The sequence below is a fragment of the Trachurus japonicus genome, chromosome 16, assembly GCF_045865225.1.
Source record: "Trachurus japonicus isolate A0001 chromosome 16, Traja_1.0".
NCBI lineage: Eukaryota > Metazoa > Chordata > Actinopteri > Carangiformes > Carangidae > Trachurus > Trachurus japonicus.
This window is the reverse complement of record NC_140922.1, coordinates 36,991,328-37,007,415: the sequence shown is the minus strand read 5'-3', so window position 1 is coordinate 37,007,415 and position 16,088 is coordinate 36,991,328. Positions and strand designations below refer to the sequence as shown.

The window sequence follows — 16,088 nt, the reverse complement described above, 5'->3', positions numbered from 1 at the left end:
GATATTGAAGATACTGTCGGCCCCTCGGTGTCCATAGCAACTAGCTATTCAGCATTTAAATGAACCAAAGCCAAATATTGCTAGATAAATGTCCTATGACCTAACCAACTGCTGATCGGCGGGCGCTAACCCTGGGCGGAGGGATACGTGAGTTGGTTAGGTCCAAATAAAAACTGTGTTTTTCCTGCACTTTGAAGGGCTGGAAAAAATTATATTATAGTGAACAATGGAACTGTGTATTTATTTTCAGGTAAAACCTCTTTTAGGCCGTGAAAATAGGCCGTTTCTTTGGGTCCATTCACAACACTGTATGTTGTAAATCTCTGGGCAGGGCTATTATGGGCTGGCGTTGCTAACGGGAGGAGTGCAGAGAGTCTTCTACTGCAATTAAAGTACTTAGGGGCTATTTGTAGATCATACAACCACACTTTAAAAAAAATGATACTATCCCTTTAACGTGGGTGATCTATAAATGTCCTTAAATTATTGAAAACACCACACTTGCTCATTCACCAACAATGCAGAGATGTCAGTTCTTTTGCAAAACCCATATTCCTCCACCAGGAGGCGCTGCCATTGGACCAATGCTGTCCTTACTCTCTTTTACACTGATCAAACCATGGCAGCTCTCGTATGAATGAGGAGGAGCTTCCTGTCCACAGAAAAAGAGACGCTTCCCAGCCAGTCAACATTCTACTAGAGCCACCTATTGGCCCTTCTGTGCCACAGTATGAGATTATCTGGTGCTGTTAATACTACTCTGAAACAGGATTATATTACAAATAAAATACAATTTAAAACAAATGTGAACACATTCAGTGTGGGTCACACACTCACCGAGTCATGTGACTTCCTGTAACTGTAGAGAAGGAGGAGGAGCCAGTGAAAGTGAAAGTTCAGTGAGTTCAGACTCCATTTTAAAGTGGACGGAGCAGAAGGAGGAAAACTGAAGTCTGAGGCAGGTGAGTGTTAACACAACATTATTATTAGTTGTTATTGAAGTGTGTGAGTGTGTGAGTCAGTTTGTTCCTGTGGAGTGTGGAGGGAAGAAGAGTCACAGTGAACTTCAGTCCACACAGAGACACTGAGAGAAAAGGAGGAAACAACAGAAAGAGATCTCAGCTGAATAATACACGAGAAAACTGAGCAGCTGGAGTTTATTATACTATACTCTGTAGAGCTGCAACAACAATGATCAATTATTGAAACTATTTTGATAATCGAATAATTGGTTTGACTTGCCTAGTTTTTTTTTTTTAACAGTCCAGATTCTCTGATTGCAGCTTCTTCAATGTGAATATTTCTGGTTTCTTTGTTCCTTTATGACAATAAACTGAGTCTCTCTTTGGTTTGTGGACAAAACAAGACATTAGAGGACGATGTCTGGTGGTTTGAGAAACACTGGTTGATGTTTTTCAACTTTTTTAAACATTTTATTGACCAAATGACTAATCGATTAATCGTTTACATAATCAACAGATTAATTGATGGTTGCAGCCCTAAAACTCTGTAAACTCCAATTCGCTCACTCAACTTAAAAATGTATTGGAAATGGCTGGCACGCAAAACAGTAGGAACAACAATATGAACAACAATAACAACAACAATAATAATAGGCTAATGATAACAATAATAATGATACATTTTATTTGTAAGCACTTTTACAAATGCCCAAAAAAATCTAAAAGCTAAAAATCTTAAAGTAGATCCAAGTCAGAATACACTAAATAAAACTCTAAGGGCCGGATCTACTAAGATCCCAGATAAGGGGTGCTAAATTGTTGACTTAACATTAAAATATTATTTCAAGGTCACAAAGGATGACTGTGTCAGGTGAACCTAAAGTTTTCATGTCATTTTTAAACTTCAGAACATTTCTGTTGACTTAATAAAATTGTTTGTGTGTGTTATCTCACAGTCAATGTTACTGGTTTCCTTCTCAGACTGACTGAAGTCCTGAAGATGAGTGCTTTTCTGGACGAAGACAAGGACGGAGCAGAGTCTCCAGGATCCATCTGTCCCTCTATGAAGAGTGACAGGTCCAAAGGTCTTCCTCTGTTCTTCAATCGTGGACCTGGACCCTCAGAGTCACAGTAAGAGACCTGTTACAAACCTGTGAACCTCCAAACTGTCTCTGTAACAGAGTTTAGTTTTGTGTGTTGAGCTGCTGCAGTTGACGTCAGTGGAACAGGAACTTCTCCCTGGTTCATCTGTCTTATCAGTTTGTTGATACTGACTCTTTTATTGTGATATGATGTGATCAAAGTTCATATTAATCCTGCAGCTGGTTACAAATTAACAGAGGTCAGTGGTGGTGCAAGAAGAGAGAAGCAGCCACAGAAGGAGGAGCAGTGAGTTGTGAAGCTTGATAAGCTGGGATCTAACAGAGTTCAGACTCTGAACTTTTTCTTCATGTCTGTTTTCCCTGGGCTGTAAAGGCCCCCACACACCGCCCCAACGTGACCCAACCCCGACGGCCTTTGTCCGACGAGTCTGTCGCCTCTCGTCAGCCACAGTCGGGAGAAAGGAAACACACCGCCCCAACTACTGCCGACCAGAGTGATTGATATAACAGAGTGGCGATAGGACTCCCATAGAAATACCGACCAATTTTAAGTCATAAAGTAGTAATAATCTTTGCCATTTACAGTAACCATGTTGACTTAACAAAATAAAATGTATTGTAGACTGATCGGTTCATTGTAAAACATTTATTTATTTACGTAAATGTGGTGATTTCAGTCCATAGCCCAGAGGCAGCCCTGCTCCCTTTACATTCAAACAAACTAATGCCACTGCCATAGTTGTTACATTTCATCAATGAGACCAACATTAATCTCCTAAAAATAATTTAACCAGCCAGCGGTAAACCTCTAAAAGCATGTGGATACGTTACTTGGCTCGTTTTCTCCCCTGGGATGAGGACGGAGCTCGGCCCCGGCAGATCAGCTCAGTAGACCGGCTACTGCCAGTGCCCTGGGTCCCTGGTTGCAGCTTCCACAGACTCTTCACTTCTCCCAAAACAAACATCGGTGCAAGTTCCTAACAAGCGTTATAAACTGACCACAGACTTTGGATTAAACTGTGACGTGGTACCAGCGCTAAAGCCATAATTAAAACAGTTTTTAGCAGCTTACTGCTATGGCTTGGTTGCCACGAAATGGTGATAGCGATGCTAATTTCTGTTAGCCCGTCTATGGTGTTTTACATTATACATTAGCATTAAGCTAGCGGACTTTATATGCTTGGGGAGCATCCATCAGTCCGACTGCCCAAAAGTCCGATGGCTCATTTCTCCGACTGCCCATTCTACAGTGTTAAGGTTAGGTTTAGGGTAAGGTTAAGGGTTAGGGTTGATGGTTAGGTTTAGGGTAAGGTTAAGGGTTAGGGCTACTTAAGTTGGAGAAGTGGGAGGTCGGACTAATGGACGCAAAAATAAAGGAATGTATGGTCGGAGAAATGGGTAGTCGGATAGACGTCATGCGCCCTATATGCTTAGCTGTGACACTAGCTGTGTGTGTTTTGAACGTTGTTTCAAACTATGTGTGTTTGATTGAACATCTTTGATGCTATAGGCTATTGCTGCTTAATATATTGCTCCCTGACGCGACCTGACACCCGACTGTCGGGCCGGTGTGTTCCTGGCTTTAGGGGACCACTGGTGAACAGGTAGATCCAGACGTTGAGCCAGCGGATCCAGGTGCTGAGCAGTGTCAGTGTGTGATCCTCTGTAGAGCTGATGTGAGACAGGTGTTCAGCAGCTGGAGACTGGACACTGTTAATAATTGACTGACTCTCCACTGTTGTCTATGGATGCTGCTGTGTTGCTTCCATCCTTCACTACTATGGTCAAGATTTACAAAACTGAAAGGTAGTCTTATGAATACTAAAAAAAAAAAGAAAAAGGAACAGAACATTTTAGAAAAGAACACTGTCCCTTTTTCGGCGGATTTTTGTGCTACTGCAGATAATTTTGTCAACTTGTAGGTTACATGCTGCTATTCAGACATGCCGCTATTTCGACATTGACTTCTAATTGTCGGAATAGCGGCATTAACATTATTTTTCAAGCGTCCCACTATTCCGACATTTTTTTTTTCCATTGTCGGAGTAGCGGCACTTTACTATTTTTCAAACATTCCGCGTTCAAAGTAGGGGTGTGTATTGGCAAGGACCTCACGATACGATACGTATCACGATACTTGGGTCACGATACGATATATTGCGATATATTGCGATATCCAAATTGTGCGATATATTGCGATATTACATAGTTCGCTGAAAAACTAAGAATGTATTATGCATCTTAAAATCCGAGTTGTAGGCCTATATTTACATTAAATGATAGTAGTAATTCATCACCAAATGAAAACTTTGTTAACATGTGTGTTTTCTAATAAGACAAACTTCTCAGTCTGTTTACCTCACTTCAATCTTTTGTATTGATGCAAAATGGGCAAATATATGCATCTGACAAATTGTTTGTATTTCATACTAGTTCAAATTAATTAAATACAAACATGTAGATTGCTGCACTCCTACAAGTAAAAATAAAATTAAATATGTAGTTTTACGTTTAAATAAAAATGTTAAATTGAAAATGAAATAACCTTATTATCTGAGACTGACATAACCTGCTGTATATTTACACTCCTGCGCTTCCACGTCCTGTCTGGCAATAAAGGCTGCAGTCACACAGACTGCAGTCACACACAGACAGGCAGTGAGAGACACTCGTCCGTCACACAAACACAACCAACAGCTGTGGATTTCCACGTGTGCTGAGCAGTGAGCGGAACCTACCGCGGCATCCTGCACCACAACAACACCAGCTCCCGTTAGCTTAGCGGCTAGCGGAGCCTGTCGGCTCTACAGTCTATGGTCAGCTCTGTAGCATTAGCTCCTCCAGCTGGGCTGCAGCGCTCGCGGTGCTCCGGTTCTACCTGGTTTCCGTGACAACGTGAACACAGCGACTCCTCCGCTGCTGAGAAGCTGTGAACAGTCTGCAGTAATCCGTGTCACTACCCGATTTGCGACGCTACCCGATCTGTGACAAAACTGGCCGCCATCTTGGACAGCTGCCTACGGCAACTCCACTTGGACAAACTTCATTTGGGCGCTGCCCGATTTGCGTACATGCTTAAAGTTCTGTGAATTTAAAATACGGTACTGTGAAAATGATTAAAAAATAAAATAAAATAAAAACCGCGGAGGTCCGTCATAAGACAGCCGCGGCAGACTCGTTTATTCAGTGAGTGTTGTAGTAGTTGTGATTGTTTGTGGTTGTCATGGTGATGAGGCCGGCGAGAAAAGAGGACAGTAAACATTAAAAGTCCGCCTGTGTTCCTGTTTTCTGAGCATCAAGATCCAGACCACCACAACCAACCCTCAATTTACATTACTAATAAAGTATTTAAAAAAATAAATAAAAAGATAAACCGTCTCTGGCGACGCACATAGGGCAGTGATCCTAAGTCAATTCAACTAAGTTTGTCCAAGTGGAGTTGCCGTACGTGGCTGTCACAAATCGGGTAGCGTTGCAAATCGGGTAGTGACAATCCGTGTTGTTGACGAGGGAGCGGACGTTTGGTGGCACGAGTGCAGGCACTGCACTGGGGTTTGCTTTGCTACGGACGAGTATCAGTCGGTGTCGGTCGCACTGTGGCACATTCTACACTTTATAAAACATGTGCAGCATATGTTTGATTTAAACAATGATGGGGCTTTCCTGATCTCTTCCTCTGATGCCTCCAACAACGCCATCTACTGGGCTGAACAAGCAACTACTACTTTAGTACCAAAAAAAATAAATTCACCTTTTTTTTTCATCTCAATTTATATAATAAAATATAGATACTTGGCGTCCTTGTATCGATACAGTATCGCCGTTCAAAATATCGCGATATTGTGCCGTATCGATATTTTCTTACACCCCTAGTTCAAAGTAATGGTAACTATCGTCCTGCTTTACATTGTTTTAACATAGGTAAAAGAAAAAAAAAAGATTTTCTGGGATTAAGGGGCAGATTATATAAGATTATTCTTCTTTCTGCTCCCTTTTGTTGAGATTTGGGAGGTTTTTGTTTTTATTGTAGCTTTCTTAAAATGCAAGATCATTTTTCTGACTGATTTATTGCCCGATGCCATGTATCTCGCTTTCTTTCCCCCACCCTCCGCCCGTTGTCTTCGTTGTCACTTTGTTGTCGCTCCACAGAGCGCACATGGCTAATTAATATGCACGTGCTGACCATATGGTTGTGTAGGCATTCCGGGACGGAGGTGTGTTCACGTGCGCAACTGCGCACCATTCTTGGATCCAGTTATCAAAGTTAAGGTGCAGAGTTGTGCACGCACAGTTTGATAGATCTGAAAAAGGTGTAAATATTTTGGGGTGTCTTTTCGCCGTAGGGCTAAGCAAAACATTTAGTAGCAGCAGTTTAACACAGCTTACTTACAGTTTTGATAAATGAGGCCCCAGGCCCTGAGCCCAGAGCCCAGACGCTCACAGCTTCAGCTCCGCGGCTCATCCGCCACGCTGTCCGTGGTGCTGAAGGTGACAGGTTAACTTGACAAACAAACTGCAGCATAGTTCTGTTTGTTTATCATGTGTGTCAGTTTTGTTTGTGACTTGATAGTTGAGTTGTTGAGATTAAGAACATCACTCCCTCATCAAACCAGTGATAGGCATGCTGAAAAGAAAAGAGAGCGAGAGACGCGCCTGGGTATCGCAGCTGTAAAAAAAAAAAGAGAAAAAGAAAAAAGACGACGTGTCGGAATAGCGGTATCAAAAAGTGTCGGACTACCGGCATGTCTAGATAGAGGGATCTCTGAATAGCGGGCGGACCCCCAACCTAACTTCTTTCTCTTTGGTAATAGCCTATACACATTTTTTGAGTATATTAAAATGTGCTTTCTCAACTTCTAAAATTTGGATTTGAGGGGGCAAGACATTTATTTGAGGGGGCGCTGCCCCCTCTTGCCCCTGCGTAGAGCCGGCCCCGGTCCTGAACCTGGACCCTCAGAGTCACAGTAAGAGACGATTTCTACTGTAAACCAAACTGAAGATGATTCAGTCATTAGACTCATCTGAAGGAAACAGAGAGAAACCAGGAAGATCCATCAAACTCTGTGTAGGTTCACAACAAAACTCAGAGACAGAAACATGCACACTCACGCTCTCCATCAGACTTATAAAGCACAGCGTCCTCGTGCAACTGTTTTGTAAGTTGGCGCATCAACACCAGCCCCATCTCCACCTCCACAGTTAGATGGATTCAGACACGCCCACAATCAGCTGATCTCATGTCAACACCTGTGCTTTTTGTGGGAGGGTTTTTTGAGTTTTTTTTTTCAATGTTCCCTATTGAAATGGCTCAGTGGCTTTAAGCATTGGCTTAATCTCTACAGAGACATTTTAATAATCCACAGGCCTTTAAACTGAAGTCACAGTATAAAGCAGCTAATACAGAGAGACTTTTATTCCTCTACTTCCTCTCTCTCTACTACACTTCACTGATGAATGAATGAATCCTTAAATCCCCTAAATCCTCATGCCCAATCAGAACACAGATGTGAACCTGTGACGGTGACATTTTAGTGATACAGAAATGTCTTCACAGAAGGAAGAGTGGTGTCTCTGTGGACCAGCAGCTGTCCTGCTGTGGTCTCTGTCAGGACGTCCTGAAGGATCCAGTCTCCTCCAGCTGTGGACACTGGTTCTGCAGACAGTGCTTCACCTCAGACTGGGACCAGTCTGGTTCTTCAGGACCCCCCTCCTGTCCCCAGTGTGGAAAAAGACCCAGAACCAGAGGTGAGTTGCAGACGGCCAATCAGAGCAGCTGTGGACAAAGTGAGACTGAACATCTGTCTGCTGATGTGGTCATTTCTGAAAGCAGGACCTGTTGTTTTCTACACAGTCATTGTTCCATCACATAGCACTGACATTTTAGATGATGATCAACAGCACAACATTCAAAGCTCTTCTTTGTTGTCTGTAGTTTCTGTAGCTGATGAAAAGAATCCCATCAGATTGTCATACCCTTTTCCCACTGGTCAAAAAACCTGTTTAAACCCGCTAACAATCGGCTTTTGGTGGCAGTGGGAAAGGCGCACCGAGCGAGTCGACGCGGGTCAAACGACTCGGCAAGCGACGCGGGTTAAAATTGGCTTTAATCGGCTCGGCTCCGATCGGCTTGCAGTGGGAACGCCAGACCCGCGTCAACCTGCTAATTTACGTGACGCCACGTCATCGCGCCGGTTGCGTCTCATATCACGTACCAAAACAAAGCTCTGCTTCGCTCCGCTCTCATCCGAGGCTGGGATCAAAAGATCAAACACTGACCAAAAACGATTGAAAAAAAGAAGAAGTGACAGTGTGTTTAACTGACGTGTTGTGCTGCGGACGTCCGTCATACGGCCGCGGCAGACTGGCTGTCCTCCGCGGTCCTGGTGCTCCAGGTCAGCCAGACGTCTCGTCTGCCTCTGCGGACGGACACTCCGCGGCGGGCGGCTGTGGCATGACACTGTGTTTCTTGCACCGCAGATGAGAGCAGGGCGACTGGTTTATGCTCTGTCTGATCCCCCAGCGAGGGGGCCGACTCGGCTCATTTTGATCAATGGGAAAGGGGCCAAATGCCGATTGTTAGCGGGTTTTAGTGGGAAAACGGCTTCAGACTCTCTGTCTCTTTTCTCTCAGCAGATCGTGGTCTGCAGGAGGTTTTAGATCAACATAAGATCAGTCTGAGGAGCAGATGTGAACGAGTGACTGAAGGAACTGAGGCAACAGGAAGTGGAACAGGAAGTGGAACCCTCCTCAACAGGATCTACACTGAGCTCTACATCACAGAGGGACAGAGTGAAGAGGTTAATACCCAACATGAGGTGAGACAGCTGGAGACAACGTCCAAGAAGAAGACCCTCCAGGACACTCCAATCAAGTGCAATGACATCTTTAAAGACTTCCCTGTCCAACAGAGACACAATGTCTCTAAAGTCTCACCTATGCAACAGAGAAAAGAAAATTTAGATCCTAAACTGCCACACAAGATCACTCAGAAGAGAAAAAAGATCTCTAAAGTCTCACCTGTCCATCAGAGACCCATCAGAGTGGTTCTGACCAACGGTGTCGCTGGCGTTGGAAAAACCTTCTCGGTGCAGAAGTTCAGTCTGGACTGGGCCGAGGGCTTGGAGAACCAAGATGTCAGTCTGCTGGTTCTGCTTTCGTTCAGGGAGCTGAACCTGATCAGAGATCAGCGGTTGAGTCTTCTCAGGCTGCTCCATGTTTTCCATCCAACATTACAGAAGGTGACAGCAGAGCAGCTGGCTGTCTGTAAACTTCTCTTCATCTTTGACGGCCTGGATGAAAGCCGACTGTCACTGGACTTCAACAACAGGGAGGTTGTGTCTGATGTCACACAGACGTCATCAGTCAACGTGCTGCTGACAAACCTCATCCAGGGGAATCTGCTTCCCTCGGCTCTGGTCTGGATCACCTCCAGACCTGCAGCAGCCAATCAGATCCCTCCTACATGTGTCGACAGGGTAACAGAGGTCCGAGGCTTCACTGACGCCCAGATGGAGGAGTACTTCAGGAGGAGGTCCAGTGATGAAGATCTGTCCAGAAGAATCATCTCACACATCAAGACGTCCAGGACCCTCCACATCATGTGTCAAGTCCCAGTCTTCTGCTGGATCAGTGCTACAGTTCTGGAGCACATGTTGACCACAGACCAGAGAGGAAAGCTGCCCAAGACCACGACGGACCTGTTCTCACACTTCCTGCTGGTCCAGACCAAGAGGAAGAAGAACAAGTACGGTGAAGGACATGAGACGAGTCCACAGGAGCTGACGGAGGCCGACAGGGAAGTTCTTCTGAAGCTGGGGAGGCTGGCGTTTGAACAGCTGGAGGAAGGAAACATCATGTTCTACCAAGAAGACCTGGAGCAGTGTGGTCTGGATGTCACAGAGGCCTTGGTGAACTCAGGACTCTGTACTGAGATCTTCAAAAGAGAGAGTGTGATCTTCCAGAAAACAGTCTACTGCTTTGTTCATCTGAGTGTTCAGGAGTTTCTGGCTGCAGTCTACATGTTCCACTGTTTCACCAACAGGAACACAAAGGTCCTCAAGAACTTCCTTGGAGAACATTCAACACTGTATTACTTTATGAGAAAATGTAATGATTTAACCCTGGATAACTTCCTGAGGACAGCCATGGTGAAATCCCTCAGAAGTCATAATGGTCACCTGGACCTGTTTGTTCGCTTCCTTCATGGCCTCTCTCTGGAGTCCAACCAGAGGCTGTTAGGAGGTCTGCTGGGTCAGACAGACAACAGTCCAGAAACCATCCAGAGAACCACCTACAACCTGAAGAAGATGAACAGTGATAAAATCTCTCCTGACAGAAGCATCAACATCTTCCACTGTCTGACGGAGATGAAGGACCAGTCAGTTCATCAGCAGATCCAACAGTTCCTGGAGTCAGAGAAGAGATCAGAGAAGAAACTCTCTGAGTTCCAGTGTTCAGCTCTGGCCTACATGCTGCAGATGTCAGAGCAGGTTCTGGACCAGTTGGACCTGAAGAAGTACAACACATCAGAGGAGGGACGATGGAGACTGATCCCAGCTGTGAGGAACTGCAGAAAAGCAATGTGAGTCCAGACATGATCATTATAAGTGGAAAAACAAAGAAAAACTCCAGGGCACTCTCTTGAGTTAATAAAACTGCCTTTAATTAATCTGGCATTGTCACAATGACATGTTTTAAAATGACTACGATGCGTTCTTTGTTTTTCCACATCCCTTGGATCCCTCTCCAAAGAGCACCTCTAGTTTTTGAGGTCCACGTAGCGCTCTTCGTTTTGAACATTTTATGATCATTGTAAGTATTGACCAGTGGATCAGATCAGTAGTTTTGGCAAGGCAAGGCGAGGCGAGACGAGGCGAGGCAAGGCAAGGCAAGGCAAGGCAATTTTACAGTTTGTATATTATTATATTTAACAGTTTGCCCCAAAGGGCTTTACATGGCATCATAACATCCTCTGTCCTTAGACCCTCACATCCACTGAGGACAAACTCCATAGAAAACCCTTTTAACAGGGAAAAATTGGAGAAACCTCCGGGTGAGAGACAGAGGAGAGATCCCTCACCCAGGACGGACGGACAGACGTGACATTGATGTTGTATAGAGACAAGATTCTTCAGTTGGTTGTAGTGGTGTAACGGTATTTGTATTCGTCACGGTTCGGTGGACACAGCCATATGACAAATACATCTGAGTGAATATTAAAAATATATATAATAAAAATGGAAAAGTCGAGTCCTCACTCCGATCTAGGTGGCGGTAATGCTCGCGACTGGTACACCGGACAAAGTCCGTCGGCAATATTTCACAGATGCGCAGTGCATCGCTAAGAAACACATCAAACACATTAATGCATAGTATAAGACGGCGTCACCCCAATATGTCAATCACTGGTGCGGGGAAAAAGACAAGTTTTTTGCAACAACTTATCCCAATGCTTTTAAGTGGGTTCAACTGGCCTGGAGCTGATACACCATCATATCACACTGGTATGTTTGATCCTCCCAGTAAATCCAGTAGCATATGAGCTGCAAACATCAGGGCAAAGTGAGAAATCTCCAACAATCTGTTCTTGTCATTTATTCCCATTCTGCTGCTCCTCTCACACCGTGCACACACAGGTGTGTGACTGACTTACTATGGATTTTATAGAATTTATTTTTCTATTTCATTTCTAATGGGCCCATGTACAATATTACACACAGGCTAAATGTTGCCATGTGATGTGCTGTAGCAGAGTTAGCTTCAAGCTAATTTCCGTCTGCAGTCCCTCTGCAGTTACCATGACGCTCTGTGTCTGTGTAACTTTCTCCTGACTCAGGCCCTGTTTATACGTACCCGGGTATTTTTAAAAACCATCGCTTGCACCCTCCGTTTACATGCAAACGGAGAAAACTCCCCTGAAAACGATGCTTTTTAAAAACTCCGGCCAGGGTGGAGATTTTGGAAAACTCCGTTTTCACGTTTGCATGTAAACGGAGAAAAACTGAGATTTGGGTAGCCGACGTCTAACTGTAACCTCAGTAACAGGTTGTTGCTTTTACAAAGATGAATGTTATTGTAGCTTATGACTGAAATCTAGTGATATAATTGGATGTTGTTGTTGAATATAATTAAAGAAGAGGAAGCCTCAGAGCCTCCTTCATGAGGAAATAGACTCTATTTAAAAAGGGCCCACCAGTCGTCCCAGTGAGAGAAGATGAGCTGAACCATCACATTATCATGTCACACCATCATATGCACCAACTGTATTTTTTTTTATTTACATCAGATTTTTTTTCATGTTTTCTCTAATCACAGATTACGTGACTGTGGACTCTCAGAGACTCACTGTAAAATTGTGGCCTCAGCTCTTAAGTCCAACCCCTCCCACCTGACACAACTGGACCTGAGTGAGAACATGAACCTGAAGGATTCAGGACTGAAGGTTCTGTGTGCTGGACTGGAGAGTCCAAACTGTAGACTGGAGACTCTGAGGTCAGTTTGTCTTTCATAGTTTTTTTGTCTGTATTCAGGTCAAATGTTTGAAGTTTCACTTGTTCATTGGTTGGGGATTTCCACAAAGAGCTGGAGAAGAGAAAGGACTCAGTGTTTATTACTACCAGAAGAAGGAGGTGAGAAGGTGAGACCAGTCATAGTGTTTGTGTGTTTGTGATGGAGACAAGTTCTCTGGTTTGTCAAATCTAGGTTTTTCTTTAAACCAGAAACTTGATGAGCATCAAACTCACAGATGTTCTGCTGATTTGAACATGACAGAAGCTGCATCTGTCTGACAAATATTTCGTATCCTAGTGCCATTTCACTACTCAGACCCCCTGAGGGTAAGATAGCAATTTGAACACATTCTGAACAGATTCTGCGATTGGAGAAAAAAAGTTTGGATTTCTTTCAAGCAATCACAATCATTGTGGGTGGTGCCACAGCAACGTTACGCTTGCAAAATATTGCAACAGCCTCTCTAGCTCACTGAAGATGATGAGCCAAACTTGATAACAAACAAACTTTTGCCGCAGCCGGTCGGCAAACAAGCCAGAACGTCCTTCTTGGAGAGCAAATGGCATAAACATACGCTTTGAATATCTTTACAGTCATATCGAAATAACCATGGTTCCTGTTGTTGTTTCCTTTCCCTGAGGGGACTGTGAAAACTGCAACAGGAAAGTGGACAGCTCTCCATTCCGAAACACCTCCATTCCGACACCCTGCTGTTCCGAAACCCCCCCAAAACACAGCTGTTCCGAACCCCCCCTGCAGCTTTCCATGGTGCTGAACTGGGTGACGTTGTTTACACTCTGCGTTGTGGCTTGTCTGTGAAACGTGCGCTGCTCAGGGACTGGGCAGATCTGTCCCACTTGCTTTCTCCCCCACTCCGTTGTCCGAGATCTCCACAGAGTAAAAGAACTACACCATTTTGTCCCGGCTTGAGCCCACACGGGCGCGAGCCTGCTGCAGCCGCAGCTCCTACTGACAGCAGACCGAGAGAGAAAGAGAAGAGAAGAGTCGGTTAAGTTAAGTATAAAGCCCAGGTAGAGGTTAGACAGAAAATCTTCCGTGTACTGTCTTTCTGTGTAAATATCTCATGTTACAACATGAAAACCTGCGGTTTATATTCAAGTGTGGCCCATATATGTACAAAATGTATTTTCTTTTCAAATTCAGGTGGTGCGACTTTTATTCAGGTGCGCTCAATAGTCCGGAAATTACAGTAATTCGAATAATTTGATTATAGAAAATGATCGAGGCAATTTTTCCTGAATCGAGGCTTCGTATAATCAATTACACTCGCAATATACGGCATACACCGTTTGTGTTTCACGTGGACTTTTATTAGGCTACTGACACGGCATCTGTGGAGCGATCTGAGAAAAGACAGAAAATAAGGAGAGAGACAAGATCAAAGGTGTGGGACCACTGACTCCAAGCTGCATTCACTGTAGCTCAAGTTTCATACTGTAACATACGTCCTCAGTGATGCAGCAGTGAAACTGAAAGCATCCAGTCAAGATCACTGAGCTGATCCGACACAATGTAAGGCAGCGTAACGTAATGTAAACATGTGCATTTGATGTGTTGGCTAATCGAGATGAACGCTGGTGAGAACATACAGTGATTAATTAGGCTATTTGTAACAACTGTGTGACGTGAGTCGATACTGATGGCTATGACGTCACTAACATTAGCTCAAGGAAACGAAAAAAACACTGCTGCATTCATTTAATTAGTCTTTTGTTGGAGTGATTTGGCCTAACACACAAGACCATACACTCACATACATGCTCACATTTTTTATACAAGCACCTCTCTCTCTCACACACACACACACACACACACACACACACACACACACACACACACACACACACACACACACACACACACACACACACACACACTATTGATGGCACCAAAATACTGTAGATTACTTGATTAATCGATGAAATAATAGATAGAATAATCGCTAACAAAAATAATGGCTAGCTGCAGCCCTACATCTGATCCATTATCACTGATCTGATCTACATCTTCCTTATTCAGATTGAAGAGCTGCAGTTTGTCAGAGATCAGCTGTTCTTCTCTGGGCTCAGCTCTGAAGTCCAACCCCTCCCACCTGAGAGAACTGGACCTGGGCTACAACAAGCTGCAGGATTCAGGAGTGAAGGATCTGAGTGGTTTTCTGGAGAGTCCAGACTGTAGACTGGAGACTCTGAGGTCAGACTCTGTTTTATTTCTGTGCTCAGATGAATGTGATGTGAAAGTTGTGTTGACACTGAGCTGCAGACATGAGGCTGATATTATATTGATCCACACTGAGGATCTCCTTGGTGTCACTGTCACTGTTTCTTTTCACATTTCACCTCAACTACACAAACACATTGAATGTGTCAGACAATAACTGATATATAGCTGCTGTGCATTATCCTAAACATTAATGTTGACATTATGAATGAGTCAAAGCACCTCCATTAATGTAATACACTTTGTGTTGAACATGAGCAACAGTTGAGATGTTGATGTGAAAAAGCAGCAGATGGAACAGTAGCAGCAGCTCCACGGTCTGTCAACAGTCACAGCTTCTTCTTCACATCTTGACCAGAGATGACCACATCTGTGTTGAAGCAGCAGCAGCTTCTGCTTCTAGGTATTTGTTGTCATGGCAGCAGAGTTCAGCCTCACATGTTTGTTGTCTTTGAAAACTTGGATGGTCAGTAGAATGTCTGAGAAATGTGGCTGACCAACATGAATTTGTATCGATGGAACCACAGGTGGAGCTGACAGAGTTGAAGAGGCAGAGTCACTACATCTGTGTTGAAGCAGCAGCAGCTTCTCATGAATATTGATGAGCTGTTGAATCTCTCTGGATAGGACTGTTTAACCTGCTTCCTGTTGCTTCAGCTGTTTGACTTTTATTTCATAAACTTGTTCTTTCTAAACCTTCTTCAGCTCTGAACAGATGATGAGACACCGAACGCTGTCAACAAGGAACTTTGTCCTCAACTCCTTCTTTTATTCTTTATTCAGATTGGAGCGCTGCAGGTTGTCAGAGACCAGCTGTTCTTCTCTGGTCTCAGCTCTGAAGTCCAACCCCTCCCACCTGAGACACCTGGACCTGAGCTACAACAACAAGCTGCAGGATTCAGGAGTGAAGGATCTGAGTGGTTTTCTGGAGAGTCCAGACTGTAGACTGGAGACTCTGAGGTCAGTTCACTGACTGTTACTGTTGTAGATCTTAGATCTTTATCCCACAACTGAATTAAGATTGACTGATTGATTCACACACAACAAAGGACATTTGAAATAGTTGTTGTCTCATTCTTGCAGTTGTTCTTCTTCTCACTTTCAGCTCAGTTCACTCAGTCCACATCAATAATGTGTGTTCACTTGACTTCAACCTTCAGGGGCAGCTGTCACAAACACATGTTAGACTGCTCTGTAGTGTTAGGCCAGTCTTCATTTTGTTTACATAGATGATTTGAATCTTATCTTAAAGTCAGAGCGTTTGACTCAAATA

At 44.0% G+C, this 16,088-nt stretch overlaps 1 pseudogene across 1 annotated transcript; it reads left to right on the top strand.

Annotated features, from left to right (window-relative positions):
• Positions 1-894: 894 nt before the first annotated feature.
• LOC146972872 (NLR family CARD domain-containing protein 3-like) lies at positions 895-14,847 on the top strand (annotated as a pseudogene). The gene is made up of 8 exons (XR_015037911.1): positions 895-962; positions 1,944-2,093; positions 2,303-2,308; positions 7,620-7,849; positions 8,696-8,982; positions 9,067-10,646; positions 12,380-12,556; positions 14,615-14,847. The product of XR_015037911.1 is annotated as an NLR family CARD domain-containing protein 3-like (transcript).
• The last annotated feature ends 1,241 nt before the right edge of the window (positions 14,848-16,088 follow it).